At 30.2% G+C, this 21,229-nt stretch overlaps 1 protein-coding gene across 3 annotated transcripts in view; it reads right to left on the bottom strand.

The window, feature by feature from the left end:
- LOC142322041 (RYamide receptor-like) overlaps nt 1–21,229 on the bottom strand; it is a 591,685-nt gene that overhangs the window by 375,774 nt on the left and 194,682 nt on the right. For 2 of the 3 annotated variants that reach the window (XM_075360648.1, XM_075360647.1), the window contains one exon: nt 7,061–7,087. The exons of the other annotated variant lie outside the window; for it this stretch is intronic. The gene's annotated coding sequence lies outside the window, so the exon portion shown is untranslated. The remainder of the gene's footprint in view (nt 1–7,060; nt 7,088–21,229) is intronic. 3 annotated transcript variants of the gene reach the window in all.

The raw sequence follows: 21,229 nt of genomic DNA, 5'->3' as shown, positions 1-21,229 counted from the left end.
CCTAGACTGACTATATATAAAATTGACTTGTCAGTAGAAATTTCATATGCTTGTCAGGTACTGAATGCTTTCTTGAGCTGGTAAAATAAAGGGCAAATTAAAACAAACAGAAGAGCTTAAAAATATTTACCGGAACGTTTATACTTTAATATTAAAAAAATATAAATTGTAATATCAAGATTATTTTTACGTGTCTAATTTATAATAAAATAAACAATTTGCTCTTTTTTTTTACTGAAGAAAAAACAATGAAATTTGTAGAGGATATTTAATAAATATTCCAAATGCAAAATATGACAATGAAGATAAAAGAAAAGGTATATCTATTGAGCAGTGGATATAAAATATTTTTCACAGTAATTAAACTGTTGCTTTATTTTATCAGTTTTCTTATGGATGCGACCTATGTAGTTAGATTACAAGAAACATGAATCAGCGGTGGTTTCTTTAAAAACAGTATTGTTACTAAACAGCTAATCGCTATTATAGACTGCGTGATTTTGACGAGTTCTCCAACATTTCGGTGTTGTTAGCATTATTATTTGTAACATTGAATATGGTTTAGTGAAGGAAAAAACAGAAACTGTTCACGTCTCAAATATTTCTCCTAAAAATAAAAAACCTTTTTGCAGAAGTAACCTTAATCTCCTAGCAGATTTCTAATAACAGTTTCGGATATTGTACTAATAGATAGATATGATTATTACATTTTCACGCACAAGCGCTGCAAATGCATTTGCAGCTCTTGTGCTATTATGATATTCTATGTAGCTACATAAAATATGTCTGCTTTGTAAAACAGAGATCTATAAAAAAATACATGTTTTTAAAAGGACATACCTTCACAGTATATGTGTAAGTTTTATACGTAAAATATTTCATGTATTCTTTTTTTAAAGTTTAATATTTTACCATAAATATTTCGTAGCCAGATTACAAATAAGAAATTAACCCTAACCAAACTCCTTTTTTCAACAAAATGCTTTTTCAACAAAATATTTTCGAGATTAAATGAATAATCTTACACAAATAAATTGAATATTTATATAACACCAGACCAATTTTCACTTCTATTTTATAATAAATAAGTTGTAATATTAATTAACTGATGATGTCAGTAACGTCCTAATGTATTCTGGCCATGTTCCTTATTGTGTTAATGTAATTACTATAGGTATACGATGGTAATTTTACAAATATATTAATTTTGATTGCACATAAAAACGTTACCTAAGACTTATTTTTTGGGGGAAGAGGTAATTTATGATCAAGCTTTATTATAAAATTATTATTATATGTTTAGAAAAACCAGAATGGTTAAAGATTTTTAAATAATCGGTATTATGTTTTTCTGCACTCCAATTTCCAAAATCAACATCCAAGAAAATCTTTTGAATTTTCTATGTTTACTTCCTTAAATAGAGAAACTAAAAAAAATCAACTAAAAGATATATAACTAATAAAAAGTTACCTATGATTTTTTTCACAGGTTTTTTTTTTTTGGGGGGGGGGCAAAAAACGCTTGAGCGTTATCATCGCTCGGAATTTTATTAATAAACGGGCAAAATAACTCCAAAATAATAAAACTTATATGGTGCAAAATCAATATAAATCATATAATAAAAGTTTATTAAAACATAAGTCAAAAATAGGAATATAATTCAAAACTAGTATCGCAAACGGAGTCTTTAAAATATAAAAGTTAAAACAATACAATAAAGAAACTATATAAAATTTGCCTAATTCCGATAGATTGTGCAAAAGGCTCCCTTCTCGGATAATATAATTAGACACAACGAAAAAATCAAAATTGAAATTATAGGTTAAAAATTAATAAAAAAACTCTTCTAGCATAAAAGTATATATGATAATATTACATTTTTTGCAGTAACCTGGAACTGTCCAAAAACAGAAACATCAGGTTCAACATTTCGTTATTATTGTACAAGATATCACGGATGTTTCTGGGTGGATGAAATTTACGACACAACGCCGCATAACATATGCAGTCCACGAAAATGTGGTGCTCAGTCATGCGGCAGTTGTATCGTGTGCATAGGGGTGCGATTCCTCCGACATTAAGTACTCGTGTATGAAGGAGTACTTGTGTTTTTCGTAGGTGAAGGAGAATTATTACTAAATTTCACTGTAATAGTATTAACATTTTATTATTTGAACTAAAAAATTCGAAAAATCGATATTTAAAAACTTTGACTGGATCCCCAAAGTATTTTTTTTTTTTGGATGACTTGAACTACTATTATGCCTGGCAAAATACAAAAAAATCGGTTAAAATTATGCAATGAATAAAAAGATAGATTTTTTCCATTTTTGGTGAAGGGAAGAATTTTGAGGCGAAAATTTTAAAAATATTTCAAGCTAAGTATGCACTCATACACTTAGCTTAATAAAGTGGGGTTATGCTTGCAAACTTTTGAGTAAACTGACCCCCATAAAACTATCTTTCCCCTGGAGATATTGACACTAAAATTATACCACCAAAATTTCCAATATACGCGAATGTCTGTACCAAATTTCATCAAAATCAGTTAATCCAGTCAAGAATTATTAAGGTTTTAAACACGCCAGCATACGTACGCGTTCGAACCGTATTCCCCATTATTTTTTTGTTTGTTTTTTGGTCCCTAGGTCATGAAACGTCAATAAATACAAAAACTCATACCCCATTTTTTAATTGATTACCATGTTTTCCTTCTTTCAGTATGCTGAAAGAAGGAAAGTAGGAATCATAGCTATAGAACTATGGCTCTAAAGCTATGATTCTCAGGATTGTAAAAGATAATTTTTTTAAATTTATATTTCCGTTTAGTGTACATCCTTGAATGCAGAATTGCGTGTTATTTTTTTAACAATCTTATACATGACAAATCCAATAATTAATTACTAAAAAATATGAAATAAATAACAAAAACATTTTATAATTTAATAAAAAGAAACAATGTTAATGACCTATTTATCTTTAGCTTTGTTGCGTTTTTTATCAAAGTAATAAAAGTTTAACTTTTATTCAATGTGTTAAAATTTCGAATTATTACTTTTTATTGAGAGTAATAAAATTCACAAACGACCTTATAAAATTAATTTTCTATAACTGCAATAACAATTAAAATTCAATGGGATAAATATATTTTTATGCCAACTGTATTGTATTTTATGTAAGAAATTTTACAACTTTAAAATGCGTAACAATTTATCTTTATTTTAAATGTTTTATTGACTTTTTATACGAAATTTATTGTAATTACATTCCATAAATAGTTTATTACTGTTTAAATGGTATATATTAATAAGAAGGAATTAATAACCCTGTTTAAATATTGTTAACTATTTGGAGACAATGTATATAAAAATTTCAGCCATTACTGATAGACTCGATAAAACAAAATATTTTGTACAGATTAACGGCTATCCAGATACTCTTAACATGGTAGTTAAATTAATTTAAATATTACATAAACTTAGTGCCAGAAAATATACACAGCTTGCATACACCACCAGTAATCATACAAAATTACCACAGTTGTGTATCTTTTAAAACCATAGACAAAATTCGCAAAATTATACAAGAAACTAACAAAACATATTATTGACAAACACAGCATCCAAGGCTTATGCAAATTAAATTGCATTGAACATAAATATCAATAGTCGTCGATAGTCACAACACTATATAGTTATTCATACAGGTGTTACGTAAAACAAAAAAATTAAAGTTTGAAAATGACTTCACAGGAACAGGACAAAGGTATTAACCAAAACATGAACACAAATCGAATATACTGTTCGACTGCTACTAAAAGGTTTCCTAACCTTTTAAGATGAAAGCCTTGAACAATAGTACTACCGATAACTCCGCTGATGGAAGTTCCTCTTAATTGCTCCGTAAACCCCCTTGGAAGAGATATTTCCATAAAAATCAGAAAGTAAATCTTTTATAACATTCAATAATTTTAAAGAATACATTTCCTTTTTAAACAGTACTATTGTTAACATAAAATAATGATAATGATTGATAACATGATTCTAACTACATCCGAAACGTTTGCTAAATTTTCAATATTACTCTAAGAACTTTTAAGTTAGTATTTTAATAAATACGAGTATAAGATATCGAATAAAACAGAACGCATGTTACTTATTTATTCTGTTTATTAAAGGAAATAAGTTATTTTTATTATTAATATTATTACAATTAAAGAATATATATCCCTAACCTAATGACTTTATTGTAGCCAGTTAGATTTATTTATTAATACATATTTACAAAAAAATATATATTCAGTATAAAACGAAAAAAGTATACAATTTATTTAACAAAGTGCAATCTAAACAACTACAATAAACATTTTTATTTTTTTTCTAATTTTTGCTCTACCTCCCAGAACCAGATCCACACTTAAGCATTAACACAGTTCAGAGGAGTGCAATTGCCTCAAACCGTCTGGGCAATAATCCTGGGTCCGGCTATGCCGTTCCCAAGGCCCCACCCAGGCAGCCGGGACTCTGTCTTTATTTGTGTCATGCCTCAAATAAGGAGACCCCCTAGGGGGTTCCCTCACCAAGACTCCGGTCATCACGGTGCCATATCGCAAATGGAGAATCGCGAAGGGCGCCCTCTTCAGGACTGCGGTCCTAAATTTCCACTAAGAGGCTCCGGAAGGAGTCCTGCCCAACCATCGAAAGTAAGACGCCGGAGCATTCCACCCCTCCCGGATAGGACTGTCCGTCCAGAACCACCTAACCGCCATGTGTAGCAGCAGCCAAACCTCACGCCATACAGCTGAAATCCGTTTCGCAGGTGAATGCCCCTCATGGCTTCGACGAGGTCCAGCAGCCACGTCTCCCGAGCGAATGTCCCACGCTTTGCAAGACGGATACCTAGCCTCTTTCTTGCAATGCTTACGCTGGTGGCCAGCTTCCCCACAATTAAAGTAGTGTTCCCTCCTATCGGGTCCGCTGCAAGACCCTGCACGGTGCCCTACTTTTCAGCACCAAAAACAGCGTTCTTGTTGCAACCACCGCGTCATTCGGCAGGCCACCCACCCAATACAGATGCGGCCTTGCGTCAACAACTCACCCGCCAAGATGGGTGGCACAGCAACCGTCACCACCTGCGTGGTTCCATTGTCTCCAGGACACACTGTCCGGGTTATCCGACTCATCCTACGCCTCTATTCACCAGAATCAGTCATGTTGAAAAACAAACACTAAAAAATAGAGTTGAAAACGTAAACAATTTGACTACTAGGCACTTGGCTACCGAAAATCAGTGTCTACCAACCGTAGGCAAGTGCGAAAAGCCCACTTCAGGCGTAAATACAGAAAAAAACACGCCGAAAACACCAAAAAATAACTTACTGCAGTAGGCAGCACAAGAATATACTACAAAGTAATATTACAAAGTTTCGTAATACAAACACAAAACTAAATAAACCCACTTAGCAACCAAATCAGCTGTCCTTGGTTACTGCAGGCTACTTTGAAAAAAAGCACTAAATAATACAAAATAACTACAAAAATGCGCCGAAAACATGTAGAAGACAGCACAAAAATTAAAATTATAAAGGTTTGTTATATAAATACAAAAGTAAACAAACTCCCCTAGCAACCAAACAAACACTTCTTGGTTACCGTAGTCTAATATAAAAATAAACACTGCCAAACACTAAATTATCACAGAAACACGCAAATCTAACAGCAAAGCGTAAATAAACGTCTAAAATAACGAAATAATAAACGGACAATGTAATGTAAATAGTTCAAACCAAGAAATACCAAAACATTATAGTCCGAGTAACCAAGATTGCTACCCGGCCAGGTCACAGTAGAAATTAACACTAAATTTGATAAAATAAAACAGCTACAAAAACGAAACAAACAATAAAAGAAACAGCTACGAAACGAAACAACAACAAGACGTATAAGAAAAAACACGAAAAATCAACAATGACAGTTGCTAAGCGCGGAACGTAACGCACACCCGCACACCTCGAGACTTCAACCTAACTGTAATTAGAGAATTACAATAAAATGGAAATTGTTACGCTTAAAAATTGTATACAAAGATTTTACTTATCTAAACCTAGGTAGCTGTTCGGTTGTTCAACGATCATTAGTAATCACTGTGGACAAAGTATAAAAAACTGCTACATATATCGTTCTTACGAAAGTATAAAATAAGTATAAATACCAGGGTTTTTTTAGACCAGGAATTTTAGGCAGTACATTTCGGCAGTACCAAAAAAAAAAAAAATTAACTTTAAAACATTTAAAGTCATATTTAAACCTGGGTTCAGATTTCTCACCTCTGACATATAAAACTGATTTAAAGAAAAATAAATTATATAAACCATCATCAACACAAACAAACAGACATGAATAGGATCCAAAGCAGGAAAACCATTTAATCTTTATTGTGACTCAATCTTTCACAAAATTATGTTTAACATATTAAAATTTGAAAGGGCTAATATTTATCTAATAGGCTTAATTATTAATTCCAACGTCCTAGTTTCGTACTACTGTTTATTTTCCAATTATTTTCTTTTGTTATGGCTAATTTACTACATAAGCTGAAAGCTTTGGCCATGAGAATCTGAAATAGAAGTTCTGTAGCATATAGAAATTCCATGCCTAACCGGGATTCAAACCCAAAACCTTCAGATGTAAGGACAGATACTACCACTCTGCCACGGAGATCAGCCTATCTTCGTGATGGAGATAATATTATTATTTATTAATAAGTAACAGTAATATTTGTAATAGTTATTTCATCTTTTTACATTTGTATTTATTTATTTTTTTATTATATTTTTCCATAGTTTCAACTGATGATTATTTTTGAATAGATATAGCCACTTAGGTTCAGATTTTACTTAAAGTATATGTAATCAGTTTTGTAATATAGTAATTTTTGTAATATTTTGTATTGTTTGTAATCAGACGTTGAATTTTATTGGTAGTAAATTTAGTCACATAAGTTCACTTATTATTTAGTACACATATTATTACTTAATTAAATACTCAAATAAAAGCTTACACAACATCCAAATGCCAGCATATCAATCTGTAAAAAATAAAGAAAATAAAAATAAAGTTTAAAAATTTATCAGGAATACATATTAACACAATACCTAACATAGTTAACATTGTAAATTTTTAGCTAGATACTGATGTTATAATGAGGTTATGTAAGCTCTCGATGCGTTCGGACGTGTTTTTTACCGCTCCGTCTTTCTGCAGTTTTGTTTCATTTTAGATTACTTTTCTTTAATTTATTTTTCGTTGCTGTTGGACTATGACCGTGCCAGATCGGTCCGGGGGCGCGTTCCCACCTGTTGGAGGGGATTTTGATGCTTCTCGAGTTTTAGTGCGTGAGCTCCCCTCGAGCATCAGCGGGATAGATAGTGCGGCGGAAGTGAAGATTGCGGAATTTCGGCGTCAGAAGCGACTGATGAAAAGACGCAGAGAAACCAAGAAGAAAGGCACGTCGTCTCAGCGGCTGGACAGGCTGTCGCTTCGCCGGTTTTAGCCGCTGCGGGTTTCGCAGATGGTAGCGGCCTTGAGTAGGATTTCCCGCCTCTTCCAATAAGATCTGACGATGATATGGAAGCGGGTTAGGGAATTCTAATGACATCTAGGAAATGGAGACTGCCCCTTTCTCCACCGGTTGCTGAGGAAACAAAGAAGTCCAAGGCTGATGGTAGGGGTTCCTTCTATTCCTCAGGAGAAGCCTCTGAATTGGAGAATTGTGGGTCATTCCCTTCTCCCGCATGGTGGAGGGGGCGACGGAGCGGAAGAAGAGTGCAGGTGGTGCAAAGAGCCTTAAACTTCGGAAGAGATGTTTTATTAATAACATGAATTTTTTGTTTAACAACGTTAGGGAGTTGAGCTCGCTTGTGCGGCAGCATACAAACATAAAAGTAGAAATGAAGGAGTGTTCCGAACATATGGATGCCTCTGTCCGTATGATGAAGATGTTTCAAGATGTTCTTGATGAAGTAATCGTAGAGTCTCAGGAAGGACAATCAACTCGGCCGTGTACGGTGGAAGAGGCCACTCCGACGTATTTCATTGTCACGGACATGGCTTCGCAGACTTCAGCCGCGGGTCTTTGCCGGACTGCCTCCTGGTCAGGTGCGGAGTTCCGTCGAATGATTGATGATGGTGTTGCTGAAGAAGACCTTGGAAGGCTGGTCCTTTGGGGCTGGCTTGAGAATGTTTTCTAATATTCAATCCTGGTGGAGGATACCGCTGAGGTAGAGAGGGTCCTGGATTTGCATGGATAATTGATCTGGCGGATGGGGTCGACCACCCACATCACACTTTGGTATTTCGTAAAGCCCCATGGATTGGTGACCTGGCTCGTTCGGGTAAATTGACGGGGAGCCAAGTCATTGTTGTAGAGTCATCTGCTCGAGACTTCTCGGGGACGGCAGTGGTTCCAAAATTGACCTTGGTCGTACTAATTACGCCGTAATAAAATTAACTCGGCGGCTGGGGACCGTGAGGTGGCCTCCATTGTCTGCCGGTCAGACAATGAATCAGGTGATGAAGGATGGGCACAGTCGGGTGATGTATTTTTTTTAGGACCATCGCAGCGATTTGGGCAATTTTTACTCCTCACTGTTGAATATTTCAGTCGACAGGTCGGGAAGAAACAATTTGCGCACCTATTAGTGTCGATGTAGAAGGATGTCGGCAGAAAATGCAAGACCGTAGTCCCGGTGAGGGTACCCCTTTGGGGTACTCTCATTAGAGGCGTGGCATGTACTGTCCCGTCTATCTGGGCGGGACCTTATGTTCTGCCGAGGTAGTTTGAGGCGAAGACACTCCCCGGAGATGAGTTATGCTTAGATACTGTTCCGGCTCCGGGGGCGGGCTAAATGAAGGTGAACAATAAAAAAGAAGCTATTGATGTAATTTTATTATTATTATTGTACTGTTTTTATTTTATTTTTATTAATATATTTACATTTAATTAGCCTCAGTAAACGTTTTGATTTCTTTTCAATAGATTTTACTTAACTGATTAAAATTTAATTATTAATGATATTTTTTAATAATACAATTTCCGCATTCCTTTAATTATGTGCCAGTCTCTTACCTTAAACATAATTCTTACACCTACATCGTCGATTATTTGTGTCGTACTTTCATTCTGTCATCGAAACTTTTATCATGTCACGATTTTTAAAAATACAATTCATTACATTTACACTTGAAATTAAAGAGCTACAATTCAGTATTTAAATTAATTAAATTATTAATCGTACCATTTATTTTCTCTTTGATGACTATTTTTTTGATAAACGGAATGGATTTTGGTTTTACACGTACTCATTCTTACACCGTTAGAAGCCTCCAATATTTTATTTATTTATTTTTTATTATTATAATTTTAATTATTAGATAAATTTTATATCGTATTTGATTTCAAAAAACTAATTTATAACCTTTTATTTCGAAAATGTTAATCTGGATTAGTATTACGAAGATTAAATAATCCTGAAGTGAGAAAGCAACTGTTAAGCAAATATAAGAGGAAGTATACTATAAATGTCTATTAAATCAAGAAATAAAATTAAAAATTCACTAATCTCTTTTAGAACTACGTTTTTTTCAATGTTTATTTTAATAAAATTAAAATTCCGATTCATATCAGATGAAATGTTCATAAAATTTAAATTTTCTGTATAACCAATACTGATTAAAATTGGCAAAAATGTTATATAAACTTTTCATCTGCTTATTAAAACATAATAAAAGCAAACCACATCAAATTGTAGCAGAATTACAACTATTTACTATAAATAAAACTACATTGAAAAAAAATTATGCTTCAGATTTTTTATAATTTAATCGATAAAAAAATGCGCGGGCTATATTTTGACAATCCTAATATTTCATTGTTGGGATTTGCGTTTATCATTTAATTACTTTTCAACGAAGCCTACAATATTTTATCATTTTTTGTGATGATATCGATAGTTTGTTGCGGTTTAATAATTAAATAACCTATAAGCTTTTAAAATCTATAAGCTTTAAGAAAAAAAAAATTTATTTTCTCAGTATAGCATTCATATTTTCTTTTAAACCATATTTAAATGTATCGCTGCAAGCACATGAATATGAAGTTTATTCATTAGTGTAATGTTTTATAAAGAAAAACTACTAAATAATATAACTAAAAGTTCAAACGATGATAGTACCAAGCGGTGTGATTATATTTGAGAATATTCGATAAAAAGTGTAAAATAACATCTAACGTTATTCGTATTGTTGAATACTGTTGATCAGTTTTGTACTTATTAAATTCAAGTTGATTGTAAACAAGGATACAACTTTAAAAAGAAAAAAAGGATTTCACTCGTTACGACAAAGATTAAAACAATAATAATGATATTTCAAAGAATGAAATATTAAATTTTATTAAAATTAAGAAATATTATGTGTGACTGCGTGAAAAAAATACCATAACAACATTGTTAGCCTAAGTCGTGATTTAAAAACAGAGTATACGTACGCGAATGATATTTCAATCTATACTGCATCGTTTCATTTCTACAAGTTGTGAAAAAAGTAAATAAAAAATTCCGAGAAAGTTAAATCTATTTTAAAAATTATTTTATCAATATTCTGCTTTCTTTTTTTTAAGTATTTATTGCGTAATTCCAACTACATGGATGAAGAAGATATAAAAATATGTACAGTAGTTAAGAATAAAGTATATATGGTTTGTAAGTGCTGGAGCTAATATATTATTTATATCTTGAATTATATTTCAGTCATTTTAAAACTTATATAATTTGCATTCTAAATACTAGTATTTTTATTTAAAACACACATAAATTATTCTCTTTCATAAAAAAAATAATAATGATATTATTTCTTGCCAAGAAGAAATGTAAACCAATTAAACAGCATAAAACTACAGCAAAGAAAAAAATCAATTATAGAAAACAGGTTTCAATTATTTTTATTAAATAATTTGTCTTATTTCTTAAATATAAAATTTACGTAAAATCGTATGATAATTAATTCTGTACAAAATTTTCAAGAATTTCATTTCAGTGACTATAGAGAAGTTTACTTTTCTCATAGCTAGTCTAGTTTAATACTTGTTAACAAAACAAATACATCTCTGATGAGTGTCAAAATTTAAGTTGACATGAAATTTTTTAGCTTCTGACAATTATAAATCTGCTTATTAATTTTATACTATGAAACTAAAATTCATCCCCCAGTAATTAAATAATACTCTCATATCATAAATAAATTTTTGATAATTCAATAGTAAAAGTATTCTAATGGAATAATAAATTTAAATAGCAGTCATTGATTAATTTTCATAAAATAATTTTTATTATGAAATTAATTAATTTTCATGTCATTGTTTTTAAAAATAATTGTTTTTTTTCATATATAAAATAATAAATGTAATTTTATTAAAAAAGGAAAGTCGTTAAATTAAACTATATTTTTCTACTCGTTTTTACTGGCTTCATAAAAATAAGATGTTCCAATTACAAACCTTAAGAGATTTTTTGTATATTTAAATACATACCGTTTATTAAATTAACTAATTTTGATAACTATATCTTTATTATGCAGATAAGTGAATTATTTTATTCATGACTGCATTCTGTTCTATGGAACTTTAGCATATCTAAAAAAACAAATGTTTTCCTCATTTATAGAGTGAGACATAGTGAAGTTACCTTCGGTGCAGAATTCTGGACATTGAGAAAACCTGAAAAGAAGAATCACAGCGATTTTATATTTTGGAGAGGATGATACCAGAGAACTCTAATGGAATGTGTAACTAAAACAAAGAAATAGGGATAAGATAGGAATAAAATCATCGTTAGATCACACTAGAGAAGTCACATGTAAAAAATTCATGATAGTTGACTGCCACAAAGATTTGATGTAGGCCTGGCATTACAGAAGGAAAAGGAGACGGCCAAGAAATAATTGGAAAAGAGAAGTGGAAGAAACAATGCAGAGTAGACAATTAAATGACGAGGACATTTATGATAAAGGAAAGAGGAGGGGATAAGGAAGTGGACTCTAGGTTTTAGTAGTAAATTTCCTTCCAAATAATTTAAGTAAAAAAGCTTTGAAATAGAAAATTACGTGAGTCTGTGTAGATTATTTAATGTTATTTTTTGTTTTTCAATCGCTTAGTATTATATTTTAAGCTTGATACAGTGTCCAAAGAGTGACGCAACCTTATGGAAGAATGTGTTTTATTTTTGTAGCAGATTTAATCGAGAAAAATTGAGGAAAATGGGCACAATGCAGCAGAGAATATTCATTGTCTCCTAATCCTAATACATTAGATGTGACAGTAATTCTGAGACCCAGAATGCCTTCACAGAGAATTATGGGTGGATGCACCAAACAGGTCCTCCATTAAGTGACTGTATGACAATTTCGAAGAGACAGGGAATGTGTCAGATGTAGCTAAAAATTGTCGACCGAAAGTGCTAACACCAGAATAGTTGATCAACAAGCAAGCTGCATATTCTGTTGCTCCCAAGAAGTCTGTGCGCCGCCTATCTACCCAGTCTGGTCTTTACGTTGGTAGTGCCCAAACGGCATTGCGCAAGTGTTTAAAGATGTATCGCGCAGTTCACGAGTTGTTACCTGCAGACACTGAAAAATGTGTAGCTTTCTGTCAGTGGTTCGTGTCATCTATAATGCCAGATTGGAAAGAACTCGATGATTGGTTTTGATCTGACGCGGCACGGTTCCACCTTGATGGATACATGAATGCACAGAATTCACGCATTTGGTGCAAGGAAAATCCAGATCAGCTGCACAAGTCTTCTCTGCAAGGTAAAAAGTGTGTGTTTGATATGCAATTTCACGTAGGCGAATCATCATGACTTTCTTTGACGGCACAGTGAATAGATAGCCGTACATACAGATGGTGCAACAATTTGTAAACACTATACTTGCAGATCGGCTAGAATAGACGTGGTTTCAGTAGGTCAGTGCTACAGCTCATACAGTCATCAACAATATGAATCTCTTGAACCAATACTTTCATGAACAAGTGATTTCAAAGCGGTTGTGGTTCCCTTAGTCTCTTGATAAGAAACTAATTTTTTTCTTGTGAGAATAAATTAAGGATGCTGCTTACAAAACTCATCTTCACACCATTACCGAATTGCAGAACGAAAATGAACGATGAGCCGCTGCTACTCCTCAATAAACGTTACAACGTAAGTTTAAGAGCATACAAAGTCGTATTAAACTGTGTGAATCGCATAATAGAGGCCACTTTCAACAACTACTGTAGCTTAGCCAATTTCCCATAAGGTTGTGTCAGTTTTTGAACATTCTGTATTAGATGTACAGTCTGATTCAATCTAACCTTTAAGAAGATTAGTTGTACAATTTAAATTGAAAATATATTTAGCTTCTAACACAAATACTTTTGCATTCAGAGAGCAACAGCTCAAGCTTAATAGTAGTATCCTTTCGTGGTTGCTATGGTTACCAAAGTTTCCAGCAACTAGAAAGCGGTAGACCAAAAACTAATTGTCCAATGAAATATCAAAAAATCTGTGTCAAGCCGACTAAGTCTCGAGACTGAGGTGAAAGATATAGTTGCCTCCAAAACGTTACCTGCCTTTGCAGTGAATGTAGTAGCTTTTTTTCCTCAAGAAATATTAGAATACGATGCAAGATGTAGTAAAGGATCGTTCAATATGTTTTTCAGTGATTTTATGATAATCATATAATATTTCATATAATTTAGAATCTCATTGAGATCAATTTAATGGATTTCGAGGGGTTTTAGGTCGTCAGTAGAAGACCAAGATGGATTATGACACCGTAAATTACGTTAGATATTAATAATAAATAATTCTTTGACTTACCACTGAATTAAGACAGAAACAACAACCTCTTTATACTGAGCGTTTGTCGTTACACGATTTAAAAAATCTGCAGATGAAAAATCTTTTAATAACTAATAGCAAACAACTAACTGTTTGTTGCCTGGTCACCGAGGGAATTTCTCTTGATGTCATGGTTTTTAACAACCGATTATACGCCGCATACACATGTGCGAACGAGATCCTCCCTTGTGTTGTATATTGTTTGCCGACAATCAATCGATAGGGTGCAAGAATCTTACTTTTTTTATTATTATTCTATACCTGTGATCAAATAAATGTAGTAAATCGAATGTCAACTATAAAACACTCAACACTGAAGATTGCATGTTTCGCAATTCTATTTCTTACAAACAGGACAAAGATGATAAATTTATTGCGTGATATGAGATAGAATATTACTATATAAGAAAATTAAAGTGAAAATAGGTTTGTAGAAACACAAGACTAGTTATTTATTTGTGTTAAAAAAACTAATCAAACGTTGAAAGTGACTTGTATCGGAGTCAGAATTCAAAATTATATTTTTTCACAAAACAATTACTATAAAATCAAATATTGTTTGTAACTTGTATTTTAGTTGTTATACACATTATGTTGTGTACCTAGATTACTATTTTATATTATTTAATTATTCACTTTTCTTAATCTGTAAGATTTCTGTAATATAAATTTAAAATTTAATTTTTTTAAATGCTCAAATATTAGCGTGTTTAAAATGTTAATTAGACCTATGCATAAACTAGAACCGCGTTGCATTTTTGTACTCGTATATCAAAAGTACATTTTTTATGAAGTAGGATTTTATGTTTCTGAATATTTTTTATATTCAACAAGTATAAAATTTACATATTATATTAATAAAACAAGAAAATGTAAAAATAAAAACAAAAAACGTAAAAAAGTAAAATGTAAAAATAAAAACAAATAAAACGTAAAAAAGTAAAATGTAAATTTCATTTTTATTATAAGAAAGTTTTATAACATTTTCTTATTTAATATTTAAATTTATTTAACCTAACGTGAAGGAAATGTGTGACTCTACAAATAGTGATGCAAGAATTAGGGATAATGAAAAAAAATATAAAGTTGGTAAGATATATGCAATTTTTAAACTTCTTTTTCAATAAGAAATTAATGAAAAAAAATCTATAAAAATTTTAGCAACTGTTGAAAATTTCATTCAAAGTTTTCTATATGCTGAAAAGAAAGAAATATTAGTAACCAGAGAACTTTCATATAAAAAGGTTGTGACAATGAACAAAAGAGAATTAATAATCTGTAACAAAATGTTTTTAATGAAAAAATTTGGAATTTAAAGACGATTTTAAACAGATGCAAAGTCGGATATATATCAGATGTCATATCTAAACTGTTGGGTCACAATATGAGCCACGGGTCAACTTGAAAATGGCTTATCCATTCCCATAAATGTCAAGTACCCTAGGTTAGAGTTACTAGGGTAAGTGAGAATTGCCATAATTTCCCGTTATCTTCTTCAATGAACTGAAAATAGTTTAGCATATCAGCAAGCTGTGCTATGTACATCATTCAAAATAAAGGTAAAATTTAGGCGTAAAAGTGACATTTTCACTTTATTTTCAAGAACTGGCTGCATAATAAATATTAAGACTGCCAAAAATCAACTTTGATTAGTGTCACTTATAAGTTACGGGATTTTTATATGTGTTGCAGTCATTAAATATTCTGAGATGAACAGCAGAGACCTACTGTTTACTCCATTTGAAACAAGAGCGAAATTCGAATGTATACATAATATGTTGTAAGATAACTTACGGATGGAAACTGTTTAAAGAGCAAATGATTTCTGATTGAATTAGAGTATTATCAAAATATTTGTGTGGTCACATCAATTTAAAATTTAGTAATCAGAACCAATTATAAAAAAGCATGCATTTTTTAATATTGCTGAAATTTTATTTTTGAAAAATGCTTATTTAAAGTACTGAAATAAGCAAAGGAATTTCCGTAAAGAATAAATTTAAAATTGTGTTATACATGTCAAAATTTAATAAATATCATAAAATTATCCATATATTTAAATGCAATGCTAAAATTGTACAAAAATATTTAAATAATATGACAGATAAACCCAAAATATTATCATAACATTTGTAATACATTTGTATATTTTAATATTAATATAATATTAAACCAAAAATATTAACATAACATTTCCAAATTCTGTTTATTGGATGAGAAGACGTAAGTGGAGTAAAAAACTTAGTAATGCAATTGTTTTCATATTTTCCTAATATACACTTTTTGAACCTTCCAACAACCGATCTTTTATCCATCCTACTAAAGATGTGGTAAGACTGCTTTATTCAAAGTACGAGAAAATCAAATTTAGGCCAACAGAATGAAAAAAACTTGCTAATGATAGCTCTAGATCGCAAGTACACAAAAATACTCGTAAATTTTCTTCTTATTTACCATGCTGTTTGATTTTGAGTTGGTCAAATTCAGATTTAAGCCGATCTTTTTTATATATCACATCAATTTACGGGTATAATAGTATAATGTAACAAATAATATTAACATTTGTTAATCACAGAACTGGATTTTTCGGTAATGATTCTTTTAAATGGGACATAAACTGTTGTAGAGAGGGAAAAAAAGTTTACAAATTTTATTACTTGGTTGAAATCTTATTATCAATGAGGTTTATTATATAAGTGACGGGAACAGTTACAGAAATAATAATTATTGTGATAACTATTAAATAATAATACATTTTAATTAATGATTTTAGTTTCATTAAATTTATTTTGAACATCACTGTTTTTTATAAGTCGTCGAACGCTCCCATCTCTTTAGATATAAAATATATCTCATCTTTTAAATATAAAATATCACTCTTCTCTATCCGAAATGAGAAGTTACACATAAAATAACCTAACCCCTTTACTCAGTTAGAACAAGTTTTCAAGATCAGATTATTGATAGTCACGCATAAATATGAATCCAGTATTTAGTAAATTAAAAATTCTAACTTATTCATACGAATATAAACTACGTGTTAAAATTTATAAGAAAAATTAATTAACAAAAGATATTTTTATTGGGAATATATAAAAATATCCATACCTCTATAAAACCTGGCAAGATAACTGTTTTTGCGTAATGTAACACAATACATCAGCGTTATTATTTTATTAAATTTCTTAAGAGATGAGTATAAGGCCCATTCTTTCCTTTCAGCTAACAAAGGATCTTGTTGTGATTCTATTAGCATTTTTAATAAATTACTGAACCATTTAAAAAAGCTGCTATCCAATTTAATTTTTTTTTTAAGTTTTAATTTAAAAATCAACATTACTCTGTCGATGAGATTCTAAATAATTCAAATAAAAATTTATTTAAAAAATCTCTTAACTCTCTCCATGTTCATTTAACGTGTACAAATAAACTGTGGTTAAATAATTTTCATTAATACCTTCTAACTTTTTATTTATGTATTTTATTTACCTTCAAAGTTTTCTTCACTATACTTTTAAGGATTTTATTTTATAGTTGTATTAATACACTGATCATTTCCTTTAAAACTTATTTTTAATCCTATACTTCGATAGAGCGCCAATATCTAACAATATATTAACGTTAATTAAATATCAAATAATTATCCATTTTATTTTCCTTTAGAAATAGTTTTATAACCGTATGTATATATGAATAACGGTTCTTTTAATCTAACAAAAGAAGATAAAATAATATTAGCCAAAACGCTGGAAAACTCATATTTCTTTAAAAGCCAGCTAAAATCTGGAAACTAATCGAGCGTTTTAACTGTAAGTTAATTTATTTAATGTATTCACGTACAAAAGTTTCGCTTGAATGTATTGGATTAGCTAAATAGAAACTGAAATAACTTGTAAGAGAAAGGAATTTCTGTTCTGGGTGAACTTAGTAATATCATAAAGAAACTAGTGATATCAATTTTCAAATTAAAACATATTTACTTGTATTTTTTAATCTATTACACAATCAAGGCGCTTATCAGGCGCTTAATATCAGGAGACTCATTGTTGTTAACCTGCAATATATAACTAAAAACTCTGATGTGGACATCACATGAATTCTGTGTACGCCTATTAAATTACATATACACATTTTTTTGCTGCACTTCATTTAAACGTATTTCATTTGAAAGTGAGATCCTCCAATTTTTAATAAAGTAGATAGTTACAGAATTGCTAAAATATTAGTTTTTATTAACATCAAATGTTTGTACAATTATTAATTCATCAATCTTATCTGAAATATTCGGTTAAAGTAAAAGTCCCTTTACTCTTTGAACAAATGTAAGTTTTATATCTATCTAATACCATGTTTTTACTTTCTTGTACGAAATAAAGGAAGTATTGCGATCGCGGAAAATTTCGGTTTTCAGATTTCAACGGAAATATCCATTTTGACATCCCTGAATCCATTTTGACTAGTTACGGCGGGACGTCTGTACATACGTACGTACGTATGTATCTCGCATAACTCAAAAACGATTAGCAGTAGAATGTTGAAAATTTTGGATTTAGGACTGTTGAAATATTTAGTTGTGCACCTCGTCTAGTTTTTATTGCAATCGTCTGAAACAAAAATGTCAAAAAAGCCCAAAATCCAAAACAATTTGGATGTAGGACTTTTCCTAAACTGCAGTATAAAGCCCTCATTGAGAGATTTTCAACGATATATTATAAGTGGTACTTATGTTCATTGGTTCCAGAATTATAGCCAAATGAAATTTTAATTAATGAAAATTTGGATCTTAGAAGGGGAAGGCACATCGGTTCGAATCAGACTTCATTTCCTTTTTTTTTTTAATTTTTTTTTTTTTTTTAATTTAAATATATTGATTTATTAATAATTATTAACCTCTGATTGTAAAAAAAAGTTATACGATAAATAATAATTCAATGATAATAAAAAAAAATATGAAAAAATATCAGAAAATATTAATGAAATAAAATTTTATGTAGTTTTAATTTAAAAAAAAGTGTATATGTAATTAAATAGGCGTACAAGGAAGTCATATGATGTCCACATCAGATTTTTTAAATTATTAAGATGTAACCATCAATAACATGAAAACAAAAACGAAACAGGAGAAGGTTACTAAATTTTATAGCGATATTTATTATCAAGTAAACTGAAACAAATAAAAATAATACGATTCCAGATTACATTTTTCAATTAATATTAAATAATCAGATGTTTCAACAAATCTGATGTGGACACCACATAACTTCCTTGCATGCATATTAAATAACATATATACTTTAATATTAAAGTATAATAAAAGTACATAATAAAGTACATAAAATTTTATTTCATTAATAACTTCTGAATTTTTTAATTTTTTTTTTTTTTTTTTTTATTGCTATAAAAGAATTATTTATTGTACTTATTTAGAGATTTATCTTTAGAAAGATAAATTCTCTTTTTTTACAATCAGAGAATAATAATTATTAATAGATCAATATATTTTAATTAATAATCGTCGGAAATGAAGTCGGATTCGAATCGATATACCTTCTCCTTGTAAGATCCAAATATTTCATTAATTAAAATTTTATTTCTCATTAACTCTGGAACTAATGAAGATAAGTATTACTTATATGTCGTTGAAAATCTCTCAACGAGGGCTTATTACTGCAGTTAAGAAAAGTCTAAAATTTAACTTTTTTGGCTTTTGTGTTTTTTTGGATACTTTTGGTTTAGTCGATTGCAATCAAAAAGGGAGATTCACAGATTCACTAGTTGTTACAACAGTCCTAAATCCAAAATTTCAACATCCTACGGCTAATCGTTTTTGAGTTATACGAGATACATACGTACGAACGCACATACGTACGTCCAAACGTCACGCCGAAAGTAGTCAAAATGAATTCAGGGATGGTCAAAATGGGTATTACCGTTGAAATCTAAAAACCGAAAATTTTCGTGATCACAATACTTCCTTTACCACGTACAAGGAAGTAAAAAGAATAATTTTTTTTTAAATATGTGGTACTGGTTACCGTCAGCACTAAAAATCTAAATTAAGTAGACCCTGAAAGGCTTTAATGCAATAGTTTGTATTAAAGAATTAAATTTTGTAGCATTATAAAATATTTAATCTTCAGTAACTCTAAAATTTTATTTTACATTTAAAATTTTTGAGAATTAAATGTTGAACAAAATTATATTTTTTTTACTGTTTGTCAGACTAAGGTTTCATTTTAATGTTTTCCTTCTTAAATTAATAATTTATTTGAAAAAAATATAAGATTACCCATGTTTAATGAGATATTGGTTATTACTTCGTACCAAGAAAGGAAATGAATTTTACACACAGAAGTGAATTTCAAACATTACATGCTTTTATTGTTTTACCATCCTAACAAATAAGCAATGATCCCTATTATTGGTCGAGCTTCGTAGCAGAATGGTAGCGTATCTGGAGATCACGGTCAGGCATGGAATTTTTCATACAGTATATTTTCTATCTTTAAATTCCCATAAACAACTTCTTTTTAAGCTTCTGTGGTGAAATAATTCATCAGCAAAATAAAATATATATTTAGAGTAAAATGTATCTGGAGGAAGTGAATTCCAAAAAGTTACATTTCTATAAAGAATAAAGAGGTTTCGTGAAAATGCATATATTAGAAATAAAAAAGTTCTTAAACATTGTTAGTATTAATTAAAGCAAAAAATTAGTTTTTAGGTTATTCTTGCACGCCAAATGAACATAAATAGCCGATTGGTTTTTAGCTGAAATTTGGTGTGAAAAAAAAACTACAGAAGTTTCATTTTCTTTATGAAAATAAAATTACAAGTTCATTATTTGAAAATAACCCTGACTGAAATAATAATCATTTTATATTCATTATAAATGAATTAGGTATATTGAAGCATCTTTCAAAAAGTTAAAATTTTAAATCTTTTTAGACATCATGAAAGTTTCAACTTAGTACAGTATTGATATAATGTTTAATTAAACTAGTTTTATATATGTTACAAAAAAAAGTAGAAAAACAATTAAAATTTGACTTAAAACCTTAAAATAGTTAATATCATAAAGAAACTACAAAAAAGTTAAAAAATAAAACAAACATCAAACATCATCTACCTGAATACGTAAGTATATTTAGTACCATAAAATTTTGATATTTTAATAAAAGTTTGTCATTCAAAAATCACTTTTAAATTTCATTTATATTAAAATATTAACTTTCTTTTTATCGCTTGTTGGGGATAAGAAATCTTCTTCTAATACCATCTTAAAATAACAAAAT

This window comes from Lycorma delicatula, chromosome 3 (assembly GCF_047948215.1).
Source record: "Lycorma delicatula isolate Av1 chromosome 3, ASM4794821v1, whole genome shotgun sequence".
Lineage (NCBI taxonomy): Eukaryota > Metazoa > Arthropoda > Insecta > Hemiptera > Fulgoridae > Lycorma > Lycorma delicatula.
Note: the sequence above shows the minus strand (reverse complement) of the source record. Positions and strands in the feature narration are given on the sequence as shown.